The sequence below is a fragment of the Chrysochloris asiatica genome, unplaced genomic scaffold, assembly GCF_000296735.1.
Source record: "Chrysochloris asiatica unplaced genomic scaffold, ChrAsi1.0 scaffold00005, whole genome shotgun sequence".
Classification (NCBI taxonomy): domain Eukaryota; kingdom Metazoa; phylum Chordata; class Mammalia; order Afrosoricida; family Chrysochloridae; genus Chrysochloris; species Chrysochloris asiatica.
In genome coordinates this window covers 36,258,367-36,272,448 of record NW_006408523.1, presented here as the reverse complement: position 1 = coordinate 36,272,448, position 14,082 = coordinate 36,258,367, and the positions used below count along the sequence as shown (strand labels likewise).

Genomic DNA, 14,082 nt, shown 5'->3' with positions numbered 1-14,082 from the left:
CTTTTAGGGAAGGTTTTTACATTTGTCTGTGGATATCCAGGGCTCATGTATGAGATTACTAACAAGCATTACTGAATAATCAGATAAGGGACAGTGTGCTATGTCTACTAGGTAGCTAAAGTCTGATCCTCAGAGCCTATGGTTTGGACTATAATGGTCTTTTATGTTGTTTAAAAATATATATACAATGATTAAATCATTGGTCTTGAAAAATTCTATCTAGTGATCTCCAGCATCATATCACCAAGGACATAGACAAATATGGATCCTTCTTCTTTCTTGCCGAAGTTTGCATTTCAATCAATAATAATTATCAATGAATCTCTTAGTGTGTGTTTGGTAAATTTGACATTGAAGGAGTTGGTAGCTTTCTTCAATGTCATCTACACTGGCTATAGAAGTTGCTGTGTAAATTTGAAAATAGTGGTATTAACTGATCTTCCTTGTAGACGTATGGATATTATTCTATCATAGACAGTGTTGTACTTCAAGATATATCTTGAAATGTTCTTTATAATGATGAATTCTTTGTCTTTATTCTTCAATGTATCATTTCTGGCATAGTAAACCATACAATTACCATATTCAAAATGGCCAATTGCAGTTCATTTAAGCTCACTAGGAGCCCTGGTGTGGTGCTGTGGTCTAATTCATCAACTGCAAAATCATTTGAACTGCAAGGTCAGTGGCTCAAGCTCACCAGCTGCTCCTTGGAAACCCTATACAAGGTAGCTATGAGTCGGAATCAACTTGAGGGCACTTAAAAACAATAACAACAACAATGTCTAGGATATCTACCTTTATGCATTGCTTTTCATTTTTGACAACTTCCAATTTTCGTAGAGTCATACTTTCTTCATTAAATGTTCTGCTTACTGCTGTTTCTCCTCATTTTAAGTTGTGCCCCGTCAGCAACTGAAGGTACTGAAAGGTTTCGTGACATCATGGTCAACTCTACATTGAGGAGGCAGCCATTCATCAGTTATATTTTGATTACCTTCCAAGCTGATGGTGTCATCTTCTGGTACCTGATGGGGTCATCTTCTGGTACTATATCTGATAATATTTTGGGGGTATTTGTAATGTTTCAGCCTTCAATAATCTGAACCTATCTGACAGTGTTCCATTATTATTCATAAGGTTTTCAGTAGCTAAACATTCTGACGCAGTCCACCTCTCCTTCCTATTCTGTCTTAGTCTGGAAGCTCAACTGAAACCTGTTCAGTCTGGGTGGCCTTGTTGGTATTTAAGATACTGGTAGCATAGCTTCTAGTATCACAACTATACACAAGCCATCACAGTATGCTAAACTGATGGATGAGTGTTAATATCACTAATATCACTAGGTATGCTTCTATTAAGATTACAGAAAAAAAAAAAAAATGAAACTCACTACCATAAGTAAATTCTGACTTTTGTATTGTGTTTCTGAGACAGTCTTCACTGGAACAGAAAATCTCATCTTTCTCTTACAGAGCAACTTGTGGTTTTGAACTGCCCAAGAAAACCCTCTGGAGAAGTTCCCCTCTATGACACATGGAGTTGCCATGTGTCTTCGATCTTCATCAGTAAGCATTTTAAGACCTCTTTGATTTCAGCAAGAAAGGTTGCATCATCTGCATTTCACATTTTGTTAATGAGTCTTCCTCTAATCCTGATGCCATGTTTTTCTCCATATACTCCTGTTTCTTGAATTATTTGCTCAGCATACAGATTAAGTAAGTAAGGTGAAAGAATGTAACCCTGGTGTACACCTTTACTATTTTTAAACCATTCAGTGTTCCCTTGTTCTGTTCAAACAACTGCCTCTTGGTCTATGCATAGGTTCCTCATGAGCACAAGTAAGTGTTCTGGAATACTTATTATCTGCAATGTTTTCCATAACTTGTAATGATCTACACAATCAAAACTCTTTGTATAATCAATAAAGCATAGGTAAGCAACTTTCTGTTATTCTCTGCTTTCAGCCAAGATCCATGTGGCATCAACAATGATATCCCTCGTTCCACAATCTTTTCTGAATCCAGCTTGAACTGCTGCAAGTTCTCAGTGTATGGTTGCAGCTGTTTTTGTATTATCTTGAGCAAAATTTTACTTTCATGTGATATTAATGATATTGTCCGATGATTTTTTGCATTCTATTGGGTCACCACTCTTCTGACAGTTAATCAGGTAATTGTCTTCAAAATCTGTTGCCATAGATGAGTCCCTTCAGTGCTGCATCAGTTGAATTGAAAGATTTCTATTTGTATTCCATCGATTCCCAGAGTTTTGTTCTTTGCCAATGCCTTCAATGCACCTTTGCCTTCTTCCTTCATATCACTAGTTCTTGATCATATGCTCCCTCTTGAAATGGTTGACTATATCTTTTTGGTACAGGGACTCTGTGCATTCCTTCCATCTTTGATGCTTTCTGCATTACTCAATACTTTGTCCATGTTGGTGTTATTTTTATGTGCCGTGGAGTCAGTTCTGACTCATAGTGACCCTGTACAGGGTTTCTGAGGCTGTAAATCTTTACAGGAACAGAAAGTCTCATCTTTCTCCCATGGAACATCTGGTAGTTTCAAACTGCTGAACTTGCGGTCCGCAGCCCGATTCGTAACCAGTATGCTATCAGTGCTCCTTCCACAGAATCCTTCAATATTTCAAGTTGAAGCTTGAAACCTTTCTTCAGTTCCCTCAGCTTTAGAAACACTGTGTATTTCTTTTCTAACTCCAGGTCTTTGCACATTTAATTATAATACTTAACTTTATCTTCTCAAGCTGCTCTTTGAAATTTCCTATTCAGCTCTTTTACTTCCTCATTTCTTCCATTTGCTTTGACACTTCTACACTTGAGACCAAATTTCAGTCTCTTCTGACATGTATTTTGGTGTCTTATTTCTTTTTCATCTTTTTCGTTACCTTTTGCTTTCTTCCTGCATGACGTTCTTGATGTCATCCCATAACTCTTCTGCTCTTCGTGCTTGAGTGTCTTATGTATTAAATCTCAGCTTCAGATGGCCTATAAATTCAGATGGGATATTTTCAAGGCCATATTTTAGCTGTTGTAGACTTCTTTTAATTTCCTTTAGCTTCAATTTGACCTTTGCATATGAGTAATTGATGGTCTATTTCACAGTCTGCCCCTGGCCTTATTTTGGCTGCTGGTATGGAGCTTTTCCACCATCTCTTTCCACAGATGTAATCAATATGCTCTCTGTGTATTCCATTTTGTTGTGGTTCATGTGTATAGTCGTCTTTTATGTTGTTTAAAAATGTATTTGCATTGAAGAAGTCATGTGATATTCTATATCGTCTCTATAACCAAGACCATATTTTCTCCCCCGCCCCTCCACCAGAGATGCTTTATTACTTGCTCCATCAATCATTACTGACGAAATCATAGGCCCATGTGAAGAAACAGAAGATCTGCTGTATGTATGTAGCAGACTGCTTCCCTGAACTATGTAGTCAGATGCGGCAGGGTGATGAGTGGGTGCTGGCCTTCCCTGCCCTTGGGCAGCCTTGGAGATTCCAGCTGACAGAAAAGAAAGCCCGGAGAACGGGTTGGAAAGGATATTCAGGTATCAGTGACTCCATGTTTTGCAGTCCCCCTTCCAGGGCAGTATCTCCTGTGGCCATTTTCTTTTTGCCACCCTCATCCTGCTTCTTCTGTTTCTTTGATGGCTCCTGGTCAAGGGGCGTAGGCTTCACGAACAGGATCAGCTCCTTCAATTTCTCAGGCACGGTGATGCCCTTCTCTGTCTGGTAGTTCTCCAGGATGGCACAGATGGTCCAAGTAGTGGCACACATTGTAGCATTGAACATGTGAACAAACTCCACCTTGTCCATCCTCTTCTTGGTCTGCCTGTATCGGATTCTGAGACAGCAGGCCTGGTAGTCTGTGCAAATCGAACAAGAAACCAGATCTCAGAAGATACTGGAGCCTGGAAACCAGGCCTCCAGGTCGAGCTTCTTATTAGCAGCATGATTCAGAGAACCTGAGACAATATTCACAATGTGGTAGACAATCCCCAGAGACTGGTAGAACTCTTCTGCGATGCCAATCATCTCGTCAAACATCTACCATTACTTGTTGTCATAAGGTGTCGAGTAGACAAACTGTTCAAACTTCTCAAATTGATGCGTTCAGAAGATGCCTTGGGTGTCGCCGCCATGGGAGCCCACCTCCTGGAGGAAGCAGGTGGACAGACTGGTATACTTGATGGGCAGATTCTCTGGATGCAGCCACTCATCCTGGTGGAGAGCAGCAATGGGCTGTTTTGAGGTTGCAATCAGATATTTCTCATTGTAAGAGTTATCGTCAGACTTGTCATTGTGCTTATCAGTCACCTTATAAAGTTCTTTATCAAATTGACTGAGCTGTGCCCCTTCCTGCATGACCTACTTCCTCATGAAAACGAGTCATAGATGGGGTGCAGTCTCGACGTCTTAAGGTGCGAAGGGCATATTGGATGAGTGCCAAGGCTTTAAGAAGTAGTAGTCTTGACTCCTGCCACCACAGCTCGCTTTTCTTCTTCAAAGCCGTCTGCCGTCCCCACGTGGTCCACGTAAGAGTTCTTCCTGACAGTGTTGTCACCCCAAATCCTCTCTACTTTGTCGTCCGCATCCTCATTGTTACTGATGAGCACAGAGGGGGTGCAGAAGGTTTCCAGTCTCCTCGAGGTTCTCAAATGGCTCTCAAACCGCTGCCAGCTTGATACAGCATCACAGTTCAGAGTGGCATTGTCGATAAGGAGCAGGACTTTTTTGATTTGTGAGACTTTCAGGTTAGCTAGCATGTCCGCTAAGGAGCTCTGGTAGTGTAGTGGTTACGAATCGGGCTGCTAATCTCACAGTTAGCAGTTCGAAACTACCAGCTGTTCCGCGGGAGAAAGATGAGGCTTTCTGGTCCCGTAAAGATTTACAGCCTCAGAAACCCTGTACAGGGTCGCTATGAGTCGTAACCGACTCCACGGCACACAACAACAACAACAACAACAACAACGTGTCTGCTGAGAAGTTACTGAAGTTCAGTACATTCTCCTGAATGGACACATCGTCTCCTACTAGCTCCTTTTTCTTCATTTTCTCTCCAATTGTCTTGCTGCATAGGTTCTTCAGCTTGTTCAAGTTATCTGCTTGAAATCTGCATTGTAGCCACTCACTGTCCGTTTTCATCAGCTGGTCCACTAGTCTCGGGTTCTTGAAATGTTTCTCCTGCGTCTCTAGAATAAGTGCTTATCTACTTATCCATTCAGAACAAATCCAGATCCAGCACCATCTTTGCTTCTCTGGGCCAACCCTAAGTAAACCGAGGATCTCACTGCCGTAGTTATCCTGTGCAAGACCATATTTCCCAAGTACTGATCCTTCCTCTTTGTTTCCAACCTCTGTATTCCAATCACCAGTAATTATCAATACATCTTGACTGATGTTTGATCAATTTCAGACTGAAGAAATAGTTAAAATTCTTTAGTTTCATCATTATTGGCTTTAGTGATTGGTGCTTAAATTTAAATAACATTGGTATTAACTGGCTTCCCTTTTTGTTAAGTGTTGTTGAGTTGGCTTCAACATATAGCCACCTTGTATAGGGTTTCCAAGGGACGACTGGTGAGTTTGAGGAGTTGACCTCTGGTCCAAAGCAGTTTAGCAGTCCAGCACATTAACCCACAGCACCACACTACGACTCCGGTCTTCCTTCTGGTTGGTTGGTTATGTGCCGTGGAGTCGGTTCCGACTCATAACGACCCTGTACAGGGTTTCTGAGGCGGTAAATCTTTACAGGAACAGAAAGCCTCATCTTTCTCCCACGGAATAGCTGGTAGTTTTGAACCTTGCGGTTCGCAGCCAGATTTGTCAAATGGATATTTTCCTATCACAGACTGTGTTGTACTTCAAGACAGATCTTGATACGTTCTTTTTGACGATGAATTTGATGCCATTGCTCTTTTATTGGTCATTCCTGGCATAGCAATCCATGTGATTGTAAGATTCAGAATAGCCAGTATCAGTCCATTTCAACTCATTAATGCCTAGGATATGTGTGTATGTTCCATTTTATTTTTGACAATTTTCAATTTTCCTATATTCATGCTTTGTACATTCCATGTTCTGATTATTAATGGAATATTTGCAACTGTTTCTCTTTATTTTGAGTTGTGCCTCATCAGCAAATGAAGGTTCCTAAGGCTTTACTCCATTCACGTCATCATGGTCAACTCTACTTTGAGGAGGCAGCTCTTCTCTACTTGTCTTTTAAGTGTCCTCCAAACTGAGGAGCTCATCTTGTGGCAATATGGCTGACAATATTCTGGTGCTATTCATCATGTTTCAATATTTAATATTCTGATGCTGACAGTGTTCCGCTGCTATTCAAAAGATTTTCAATGACTAAATATTCAGAAGTACTATATCTCTCCTTCTTCTTAGTCTGCTTTCATCTGATATCTTAGCTGAAACCTGTCCACCATGCATGACCCTGCTGGTCTTTAAAATACCTGTGGCATATATTCCAGGATCTCAGCAACATGCAAACCACTACAGTACAACAAACTGACAGATGGGTGGTGTCCTATAGAAATATGATCCTATATAAATAATTTGTAATATAATCATTTATATGTTTTCTTCTGTTTCTAAATTTTTGTGGTTATGTCATGAGTCACAAAATCGTATGCTTTTATTCAGTAAAAGAGCAACAAACTTAATTTCAGATTAACTTGGCTGCAGTTTTTAGTTCTTTCCCTAGTTAACTCTTAAACCCTTAACAAAAGATATAATCAAATTAAGTAAATGTCTGCTAAGAAGATGATTTGGAAAAATAAGCTGCAGGATACATTAAACAGCACAGTTTTATTTCCAGAGTAAATAAGCTGTGTCATTGGAAAATGTTTTGTACTCTTCAATTCTTCATTAGTTTCCGCAATGTATAGCTGATTCATATGCCAGATACACTGTGGAAAATTCTTGTACTTTATGAAGCATTCTCTTGCCTCAATCATTTTCATACAGTCACCAAGTGTCCCTTATTAGAACATCACCTATAAAAACATTCCTTAGTAAAAATTTCTAACTCAACTTATGTTTAATTTAGCATTCATTGTATTTAATTGTGACCATGAAATCCTGATGTGTTGTTTAAGTGCCTTGGAATCAGTTCTGGCTCATAGTTACTCTGCACAGGGTTTCCAAGGAATGGCTAGTGGGTTTGAACCTCTGCCCTTGTAGTTAGCAGTCTAGTGCTTATCTGATAGTGCCATACCAGGACTCCAGAAGATGTTTATAAGTGCTGTAGGATATGCACTGGTCTACAAGATCAGTTTGACCAGCCACTCCTTGAAAACCCTATACAGTGTCACTATGAGTCAGAACCAAGTCGAAGGCACTTAACCACAAAACAGCAGCAAACATGAACATATTAAACATTAGTCTTAATTTAAAAACAAAAAACATTTGATTAAGGTGATAAATGAATACCACATACTTACCTTGGGAAAACTGCATTTGTATAGGTTCATTATGGTTTCCAAGAAATTCATATTAAAATAAATACCAAATTTGAAAGCCAAGATCAATATAGATTTTAAATATGCAGATACTTCATTGAATTATTACTCTTCCTAAGCTTAAACACAATATATTTTTTAAAAACTTGTCTTACTTCTGCTTCTATATGTGGGATATATTTTATGTCAGCTTATTAGTTAAATTTGTTTGATATGTTATATTTGGGCTATCTTCTGATAGACTGACTCACACATATACTTATATGCGTACACATTTACATTTACATGAAATATTTACCACAAATGCTTTTAGAAATTATTCATTTTCCCTAAAAAATAAGTTCACATTTTTCTGTTTCCTAACATTTTCTGTTTTAAATTATATAAGTAACTAGTATTTTCTATATATATCTGAGATTGTAAATCTCATTATGTCAAATACTTAAGATGAAGATCTTCATCAAAATAAAAGGTCAATATGCTTTCTTGCTTCTGTGTGCCATTGGTCAGTTCCAAGTCATAGCAACACCTTATAGGAGTTCCCAGAGTAGCTGACCTGAAGTTAGCAGTCCAATTATCCTTCTCCTGTAGCACCATATCAGGGCTCCCATCTTATCTTAATAATACAAAGAATCACAAAATATATTCAAATGTACTCTATATTAAATGAAAAATATTTGCAAATGTGATTGTTAAAGAAAATCAACAGAAGACAATCTCGGTTGTTTTGACTACTTTTCAAACCATTTAATGTTAGAAACAGTAAAGTTTAAATTTTTCATATGGCCACAAGAATTTAAGTCAATTATCAATTAATTAAATTCATATGGATGATGAAAGTGTGGGTGAAGTCATACATACCCTGTAATTATCATTTCTTTTAAGAAAAATGTTTTCAATCATCTCAAAAGAAATTCTTCTGTAAATATTTTATCTGACTGATTTGAATCATCAGGAATATGTCCCAAAATTGTATTTTCATTTTGGTGGCACTGTGCGTTAATGTGTTTGACTGCAAAGTTGGTTTGAACTGCAAGGTCAATGGTTCAAGTACACCAGCTGCTCCTGAGACACTCTATACAGGGTTGCTATGAGTCAGAATCAACTCAATGACACTTAACAACATCAACATTCCAAAATCATTTTGTTTTAATGTATATCAGAAATTTTATGTGATATATTGCTTACATAAATTTGTTGTTGTCAAATGCTGTCGAGTCTGTTCCGACCCATAGCAACCCTGTATAGGGTTTCCAAGGAGTGGTTAGTGATCTTGAACCACTGACCTTGTGGTTCAAACAAGCTTGCAGTCCAGCGCATTAACCCAAAATGTGACACCAGGAATTATATATATACTTTGAAAAGATAACAGACTAATTAGAAATGTATTGCTTCTGGAGAAATACACTGCCTTGTTGTTAAAGATACCCTCCAAATCTAACAAAATAAACAACAAATAATGCTGATATAAATTGTTTAGAGAGATAGTATGTATCTGTCTGTCAAATTATTGGAGCCAAATATCAATCTTTGTAACCACCATCCTCCCAAATACATGCTTGCTATAATGTAAAACATTTGTTTTCTTCTTACCCAGATGTCAAATTAAAAATAATTGTTATGGTTCATTTCTAAAGGAGGCAATTGAGCTTTATATGAAGACTAAATAATGCAACAAGTCCATCTGGACAAATGCAAATCCCTTTGACACAATTATTCTTTGTTATTTTACTTTCTACAGACTATAAAACCTCTAATTTAATACCTCAAAATTAAAATGAATGCACATTTTACTCTTATTTTTTTTTTATTTCAGCCTAAAAATGTTACCAAGAGTTTAATTCAATCTAGACAAACATAATTTTATCACCTCAATAAGAAGACATATAGGTCAGTATAAATTTTTATTCAAAAGGAGCTGCAGCTGAGGAATTTAGATTCTGTGGAGTGGTGGGACAGAAAACATTAGATAATCATCAATTTAATATTCTCAGAGAGAATCATAAGGACACTTTGTCCATAGCATAATTTAAAAAAAAAGAATCACAAACAAAATCTGAGATCCAAATGTTTTAAGCTTTAAAGTATAATCACTCATTTTTAGAAGTGTCATAAATATATGGAACAATCAAAACATTGAAAATATCTGAAATAGTATATTGTTGTTATGTGCCGTGGAGTCGATTCCGACTCATAGCGACCCTGTACAGAGTTTCTGAGGCTGTAAATCTTTACGGGAGCAGAAAGTCTCATCTTTCTTCCACGGAACAGCTGGTAGTTTTGAACCGCTGACCTTGCAGTTCGCAGCCCGATTCGTAGCCACTACGAAATAGTACATTAGGAATGAAAAATCAAGAAAAACCACAAAGATCAGAAGACAAATGTGAAGTTCTCTAAAACTGAATGAAAATATTAGAGACATATAGGATTGTTCTTGATCCTGACTCATAGTGATCCTGTACAGTGTTACATGATTTAAAATGCAGATGTATTCTAACAATTGCAGAAGTAATGTGAAAGTAGTAATGAAAGATGCAAGGGCAGTTACCTGAAATAAAGTGTCAAAGTAACCTACAATATGAAGGAGACTGATAACAATGAAACAAAAAGGAATAAAATGTGCATAGTAGATACCAGGAATTCAGAAATATATTGCCTAAAATTTTCTCCTGAAGAAAAAATCAAGTGGCTATGATATATTCTTTCTTTATATAAAAAAATACCTTCCTATTCATCACAGCATGGAGTCTTGGTGTGGCACTGCAGGATAATGTGCTGGATTGAAAGTTCCTTTGAAAAGCAAGATCAGCAGTTCAAACTCACCAGTCATTCCTTGGAAACACTATATGGGGTCTCTTTGAGTCAGAATAGATTGAACAGCACTTAACAACAACAATTGATCACAGCAGCTAGCAGTTATTGATGTCTTAAAATGTATTAACAAAATTTATGTTCATTTAATTCTTACAATGATCCTATGAGAGGGTGATATTTTAGCTAAAAACAAAGAGGATTCTGAGCCAGACAATTTAGAGTTCAAATTTGTCTTTGCCACTTCATTTTGCAGAGGAAACTGATTCCTAAACTAACAAATAAAATGATGAATGCCCCCCTACCCTACCCACCCAATAACAGTAGCATTTTGAGGCTCCTGAAGTCAGGCCACAGGAGCAAATAAAACCCAAACCCAAAACAACTGCAATCAATTCTGACTCATAGTGACCCTATAAAATAGAGTAGACCTGCCCCACAGGGTTTCCAGTCTTTAAGGAAGCAGACTGGCAAATCTTTCTCCTGCAGAGTGACTGGTGAATTTGAGCTACTATCATTTTGGTTAGCAATAATGCAGTTTATCAACTGTACCACCAAGTTTCTGATTGTTGTTGTTGTTAAGTGACATCAATTTGGTTCCAATTCATAGTGACTTTGTATAGGGTTTCTGAGGAGCAGCTGGTGGTTTTGAGTGCCAACTTTGTGGTTCAAACTGACATTGTGGTCCAGTGTTTATCTTACAAAGACACACTAGGACACTGTTACGCCCAGAATTTGGGGTCCCCAAAGACCACCCAGGAGCCGTCACCGATGCAAATACATAAGGGTTGTTTATTCAAGCTGGAGCCCCGGGGCCTCCTCCGTATCCGACAAGCGACAAGCGGACTCGGAAAAAGGCCCCGAACTCTTTGTTAGTGAGGTTTTTATAGGGAATACAAACAGGTTCCGGAGTCTTCTACTTAACTTTCTAGGATTGGTTTACATTTAGTAAGGGATAGGGTAATGCAATTCGATTGGTCATTATCCGTAGCTTGGGCAGCCTAATTAGGGTAAGGAGAACATACATTATCTATCCTTGGGGTTGTCAGGAATATTTATCTCTTCTTTACAGCTTGTAGAGGGAGGGGGTCATCTCTGCCTGGTACTAGCTGACCAGGCACATTCCTGAGACAGGGAGACGTGTTTTGGCCAAAGTAGAAAATGGAGTTTCTTCTTTAGGTCCCACAATACCAAGTTCCGGCTAGAGAAATAAAATAATACTAATCCTAAACAGGAGTCCTGGTGTGGTGCTGTGGGATAATGTGTCAGACTGCATTTGAACTGCAGGTCTGCGGTTCAAGCTTACCAGCTGCTCCTTGAAAACCCTACACAAGGTGCTATGGGTCGAAATCGACTATATGGCACATAACAACAACGAAAATCCTAAATAGGAGTCCTGGTGTCATGTTGTGGGTTAATGCACCATTGGAACTGTAAGGTCGGCAGTTCAAGCTCACCAGCTGCTCCTTGGAAAACCTATGCAGGGTCTCTATGGGTCGGAACTGACTCTACAGCACTTAACAACAATCCTAAACCGAAAAATAGTTTCTAAAATTTTCATAAATCAGAATCCTCTCAACAGCAACTAGCAACAACTATGATTTGTGTCCAGAACATAGCTGTTGGAATTCTTCATACTTATAGAAATACAAAACACTACTTTGTTTGACCGGTAAGAATTTCTAAACACTCATAAAACTTGAATAATCTTGAGTCATTGTATGTATGTCAATTGAGCCCACCTCAAATGGATGACATTACCCATGTGTGCTAACTAAAGCATTATAATGGTGATCTAAATGAAGTTTACCAACAAATAATTAACTGAATTCCCAGTACCACTTAAGGCTATATAAATACATATATATATATAAACATATTTCAGGATGAGAGGTTTTTTTTTTTTTAAAAAGGGTTTTTTGACTGGTAATTACAGGCAGGTCATTCTAAACTCCCTCCCTTAGTTGTAATTAATAGCATAGTAAACTGGCTTTCTATAGATCAGAACTATATGAAACAAGATTGACTGTCCCTTAGGGACTTGTTCACAGTTGTCTAAAACCAGAACTTACATGAGTGTGGTTGAAGTCAATAGTACCCCAAAGAGGTCTGTTGATAGTAGCATTAATTAAGTTTTGGGTGAGAAACACTAGACAGATTCCGTTTCAGCCATTATAAAACAAGTTTATTGAATTGACCAACAAAGTAGATCACTCATATGACAGAAGCCAAGAGAGTATAGTAAAGAATGAAATGTTGAGAGAGAGTTTTCCTTATGTTGTTCCTGGGTATACCAAGATTTCAAGAGCTATGCCTTTTAAACATTTTTATTTTTATTAAGATCATTTCTCAAAGTTGTTTATTATGCTGATAATCTTGAGACAGAAAGTAAAATCTTCCCCCTGGAAAAGAGCGTGCTTATTTACTGTTTGTTATAGTTGATCCCAGAGGTCAGTATTTCTCAGCCGTGGCATCTACCTAATCTCATAGCATCTCTTCTGCCATCCCTGAGACTTGAGGCCAAGGGTAAAGGGCATAAATATTGATGATGTCCATATTGCTTGTGCCACAAGTAATAAAGTCCTTTGTCTCTGATCTAAGATTCTTATGGTTTATGCAAACATCCTTTCAACTTTAGCTAGAAAGTAAGGTATAATAAATCCCCTGGATGGCTCAAACAGGTAAGACTGTCAGCTACTTTCTGACAGTTTGGAACTAGCCTATGGTTTTCCTTTCAGAGGAAAGGTCTATAAATCTACTTCCAAATCCCAGCCACTGAAAATCCTACAGAATATAGTTCTATGCTGATAACTATGGTGTTACCATGAATCAGAATGCACCTAATAGAAACTGCTATTTAAAAATTTTTTGTTTTTTATGGTAAAACCAAATTTCAGACTACCTTTGGCATTTTTATTGTTGTTAAGTGCTGTCGAGTAGGTTACGACCCATAGCGACCCTGTATAGGGTTTCCGAGGAGCAGCTGGTGAGCTTGAACCACTGACCTTGCAGTTCAAATGGCTTTGCAGTCTGTCACATTAACCCACAGTGCCACATAGTGTTAAAAAAAAAATCCAAACCCACTGCTATTTACTCATAGTGGCCCTATACAGGATTTCCGAGACAATAGATCTTTATGGAAGACTTATCTTTCTCCCTAGGAGCAACTGGTGGGTTTGAACCACCAACCCTGTGATTGGCAGTCTGGTACTTATCCCTCAGCACCACCCTAGGACTCCACCACCCCAGGGACATATGGTGGTGGTGGTGTGCTGTGGGTTTGATTTCAACTCATAGAGACCCTACATAGGATTTCTGAGGCTTCATATCATTATGGAGCAGGAAATCTCTTTTTTCTCCTGCAGAACAGCTGGTAGTTTCGAATTGCTTACTTTGCAGTTTGCAGCCCAGTTCATAACCACTATGCTACCAGAACGCCCTACACTAGGAACATTGTCAGATTTTAATAAAGGTTGATGGATCTTTCTAAGCAATGTAGTCTCCACTTTAGGAAATAAATTTAAATATATATTAATTTAAAATGCACACCGAGTAATCTAATCACTTATGATTATTGCCTGATTTTATCTTTTAATTCTGTTAATTAAACAATATGTCTTAACCCCTTTTAAGCTCTCAAAATTTTGAACATTCAAATCCACCAGCTGTTCCTCAGAAACCCTGAACAGGGTTGCTATGATTTGGAACACCACCATCCCCGAAAGTGTTTATATTAAATGCTTTACAATATTAATGTTGTTGTTGTCAGGTGCCA

The 14,082-nt window shown here is 38.1% G+C and overlaps 1 pseudogene; it reads right to left on the bottom strand.

Moving 5' to 3' along the window:
• Window positions 1-3,456: 3,456 nt before the first annotated feature.
• LOC102813333 lies at window positions 3,457-5,269 on the bottom strand (annotated as a pseudogene).
• Window positions 5,270-14,082: the final 8,813 nt, after the last annotated feature.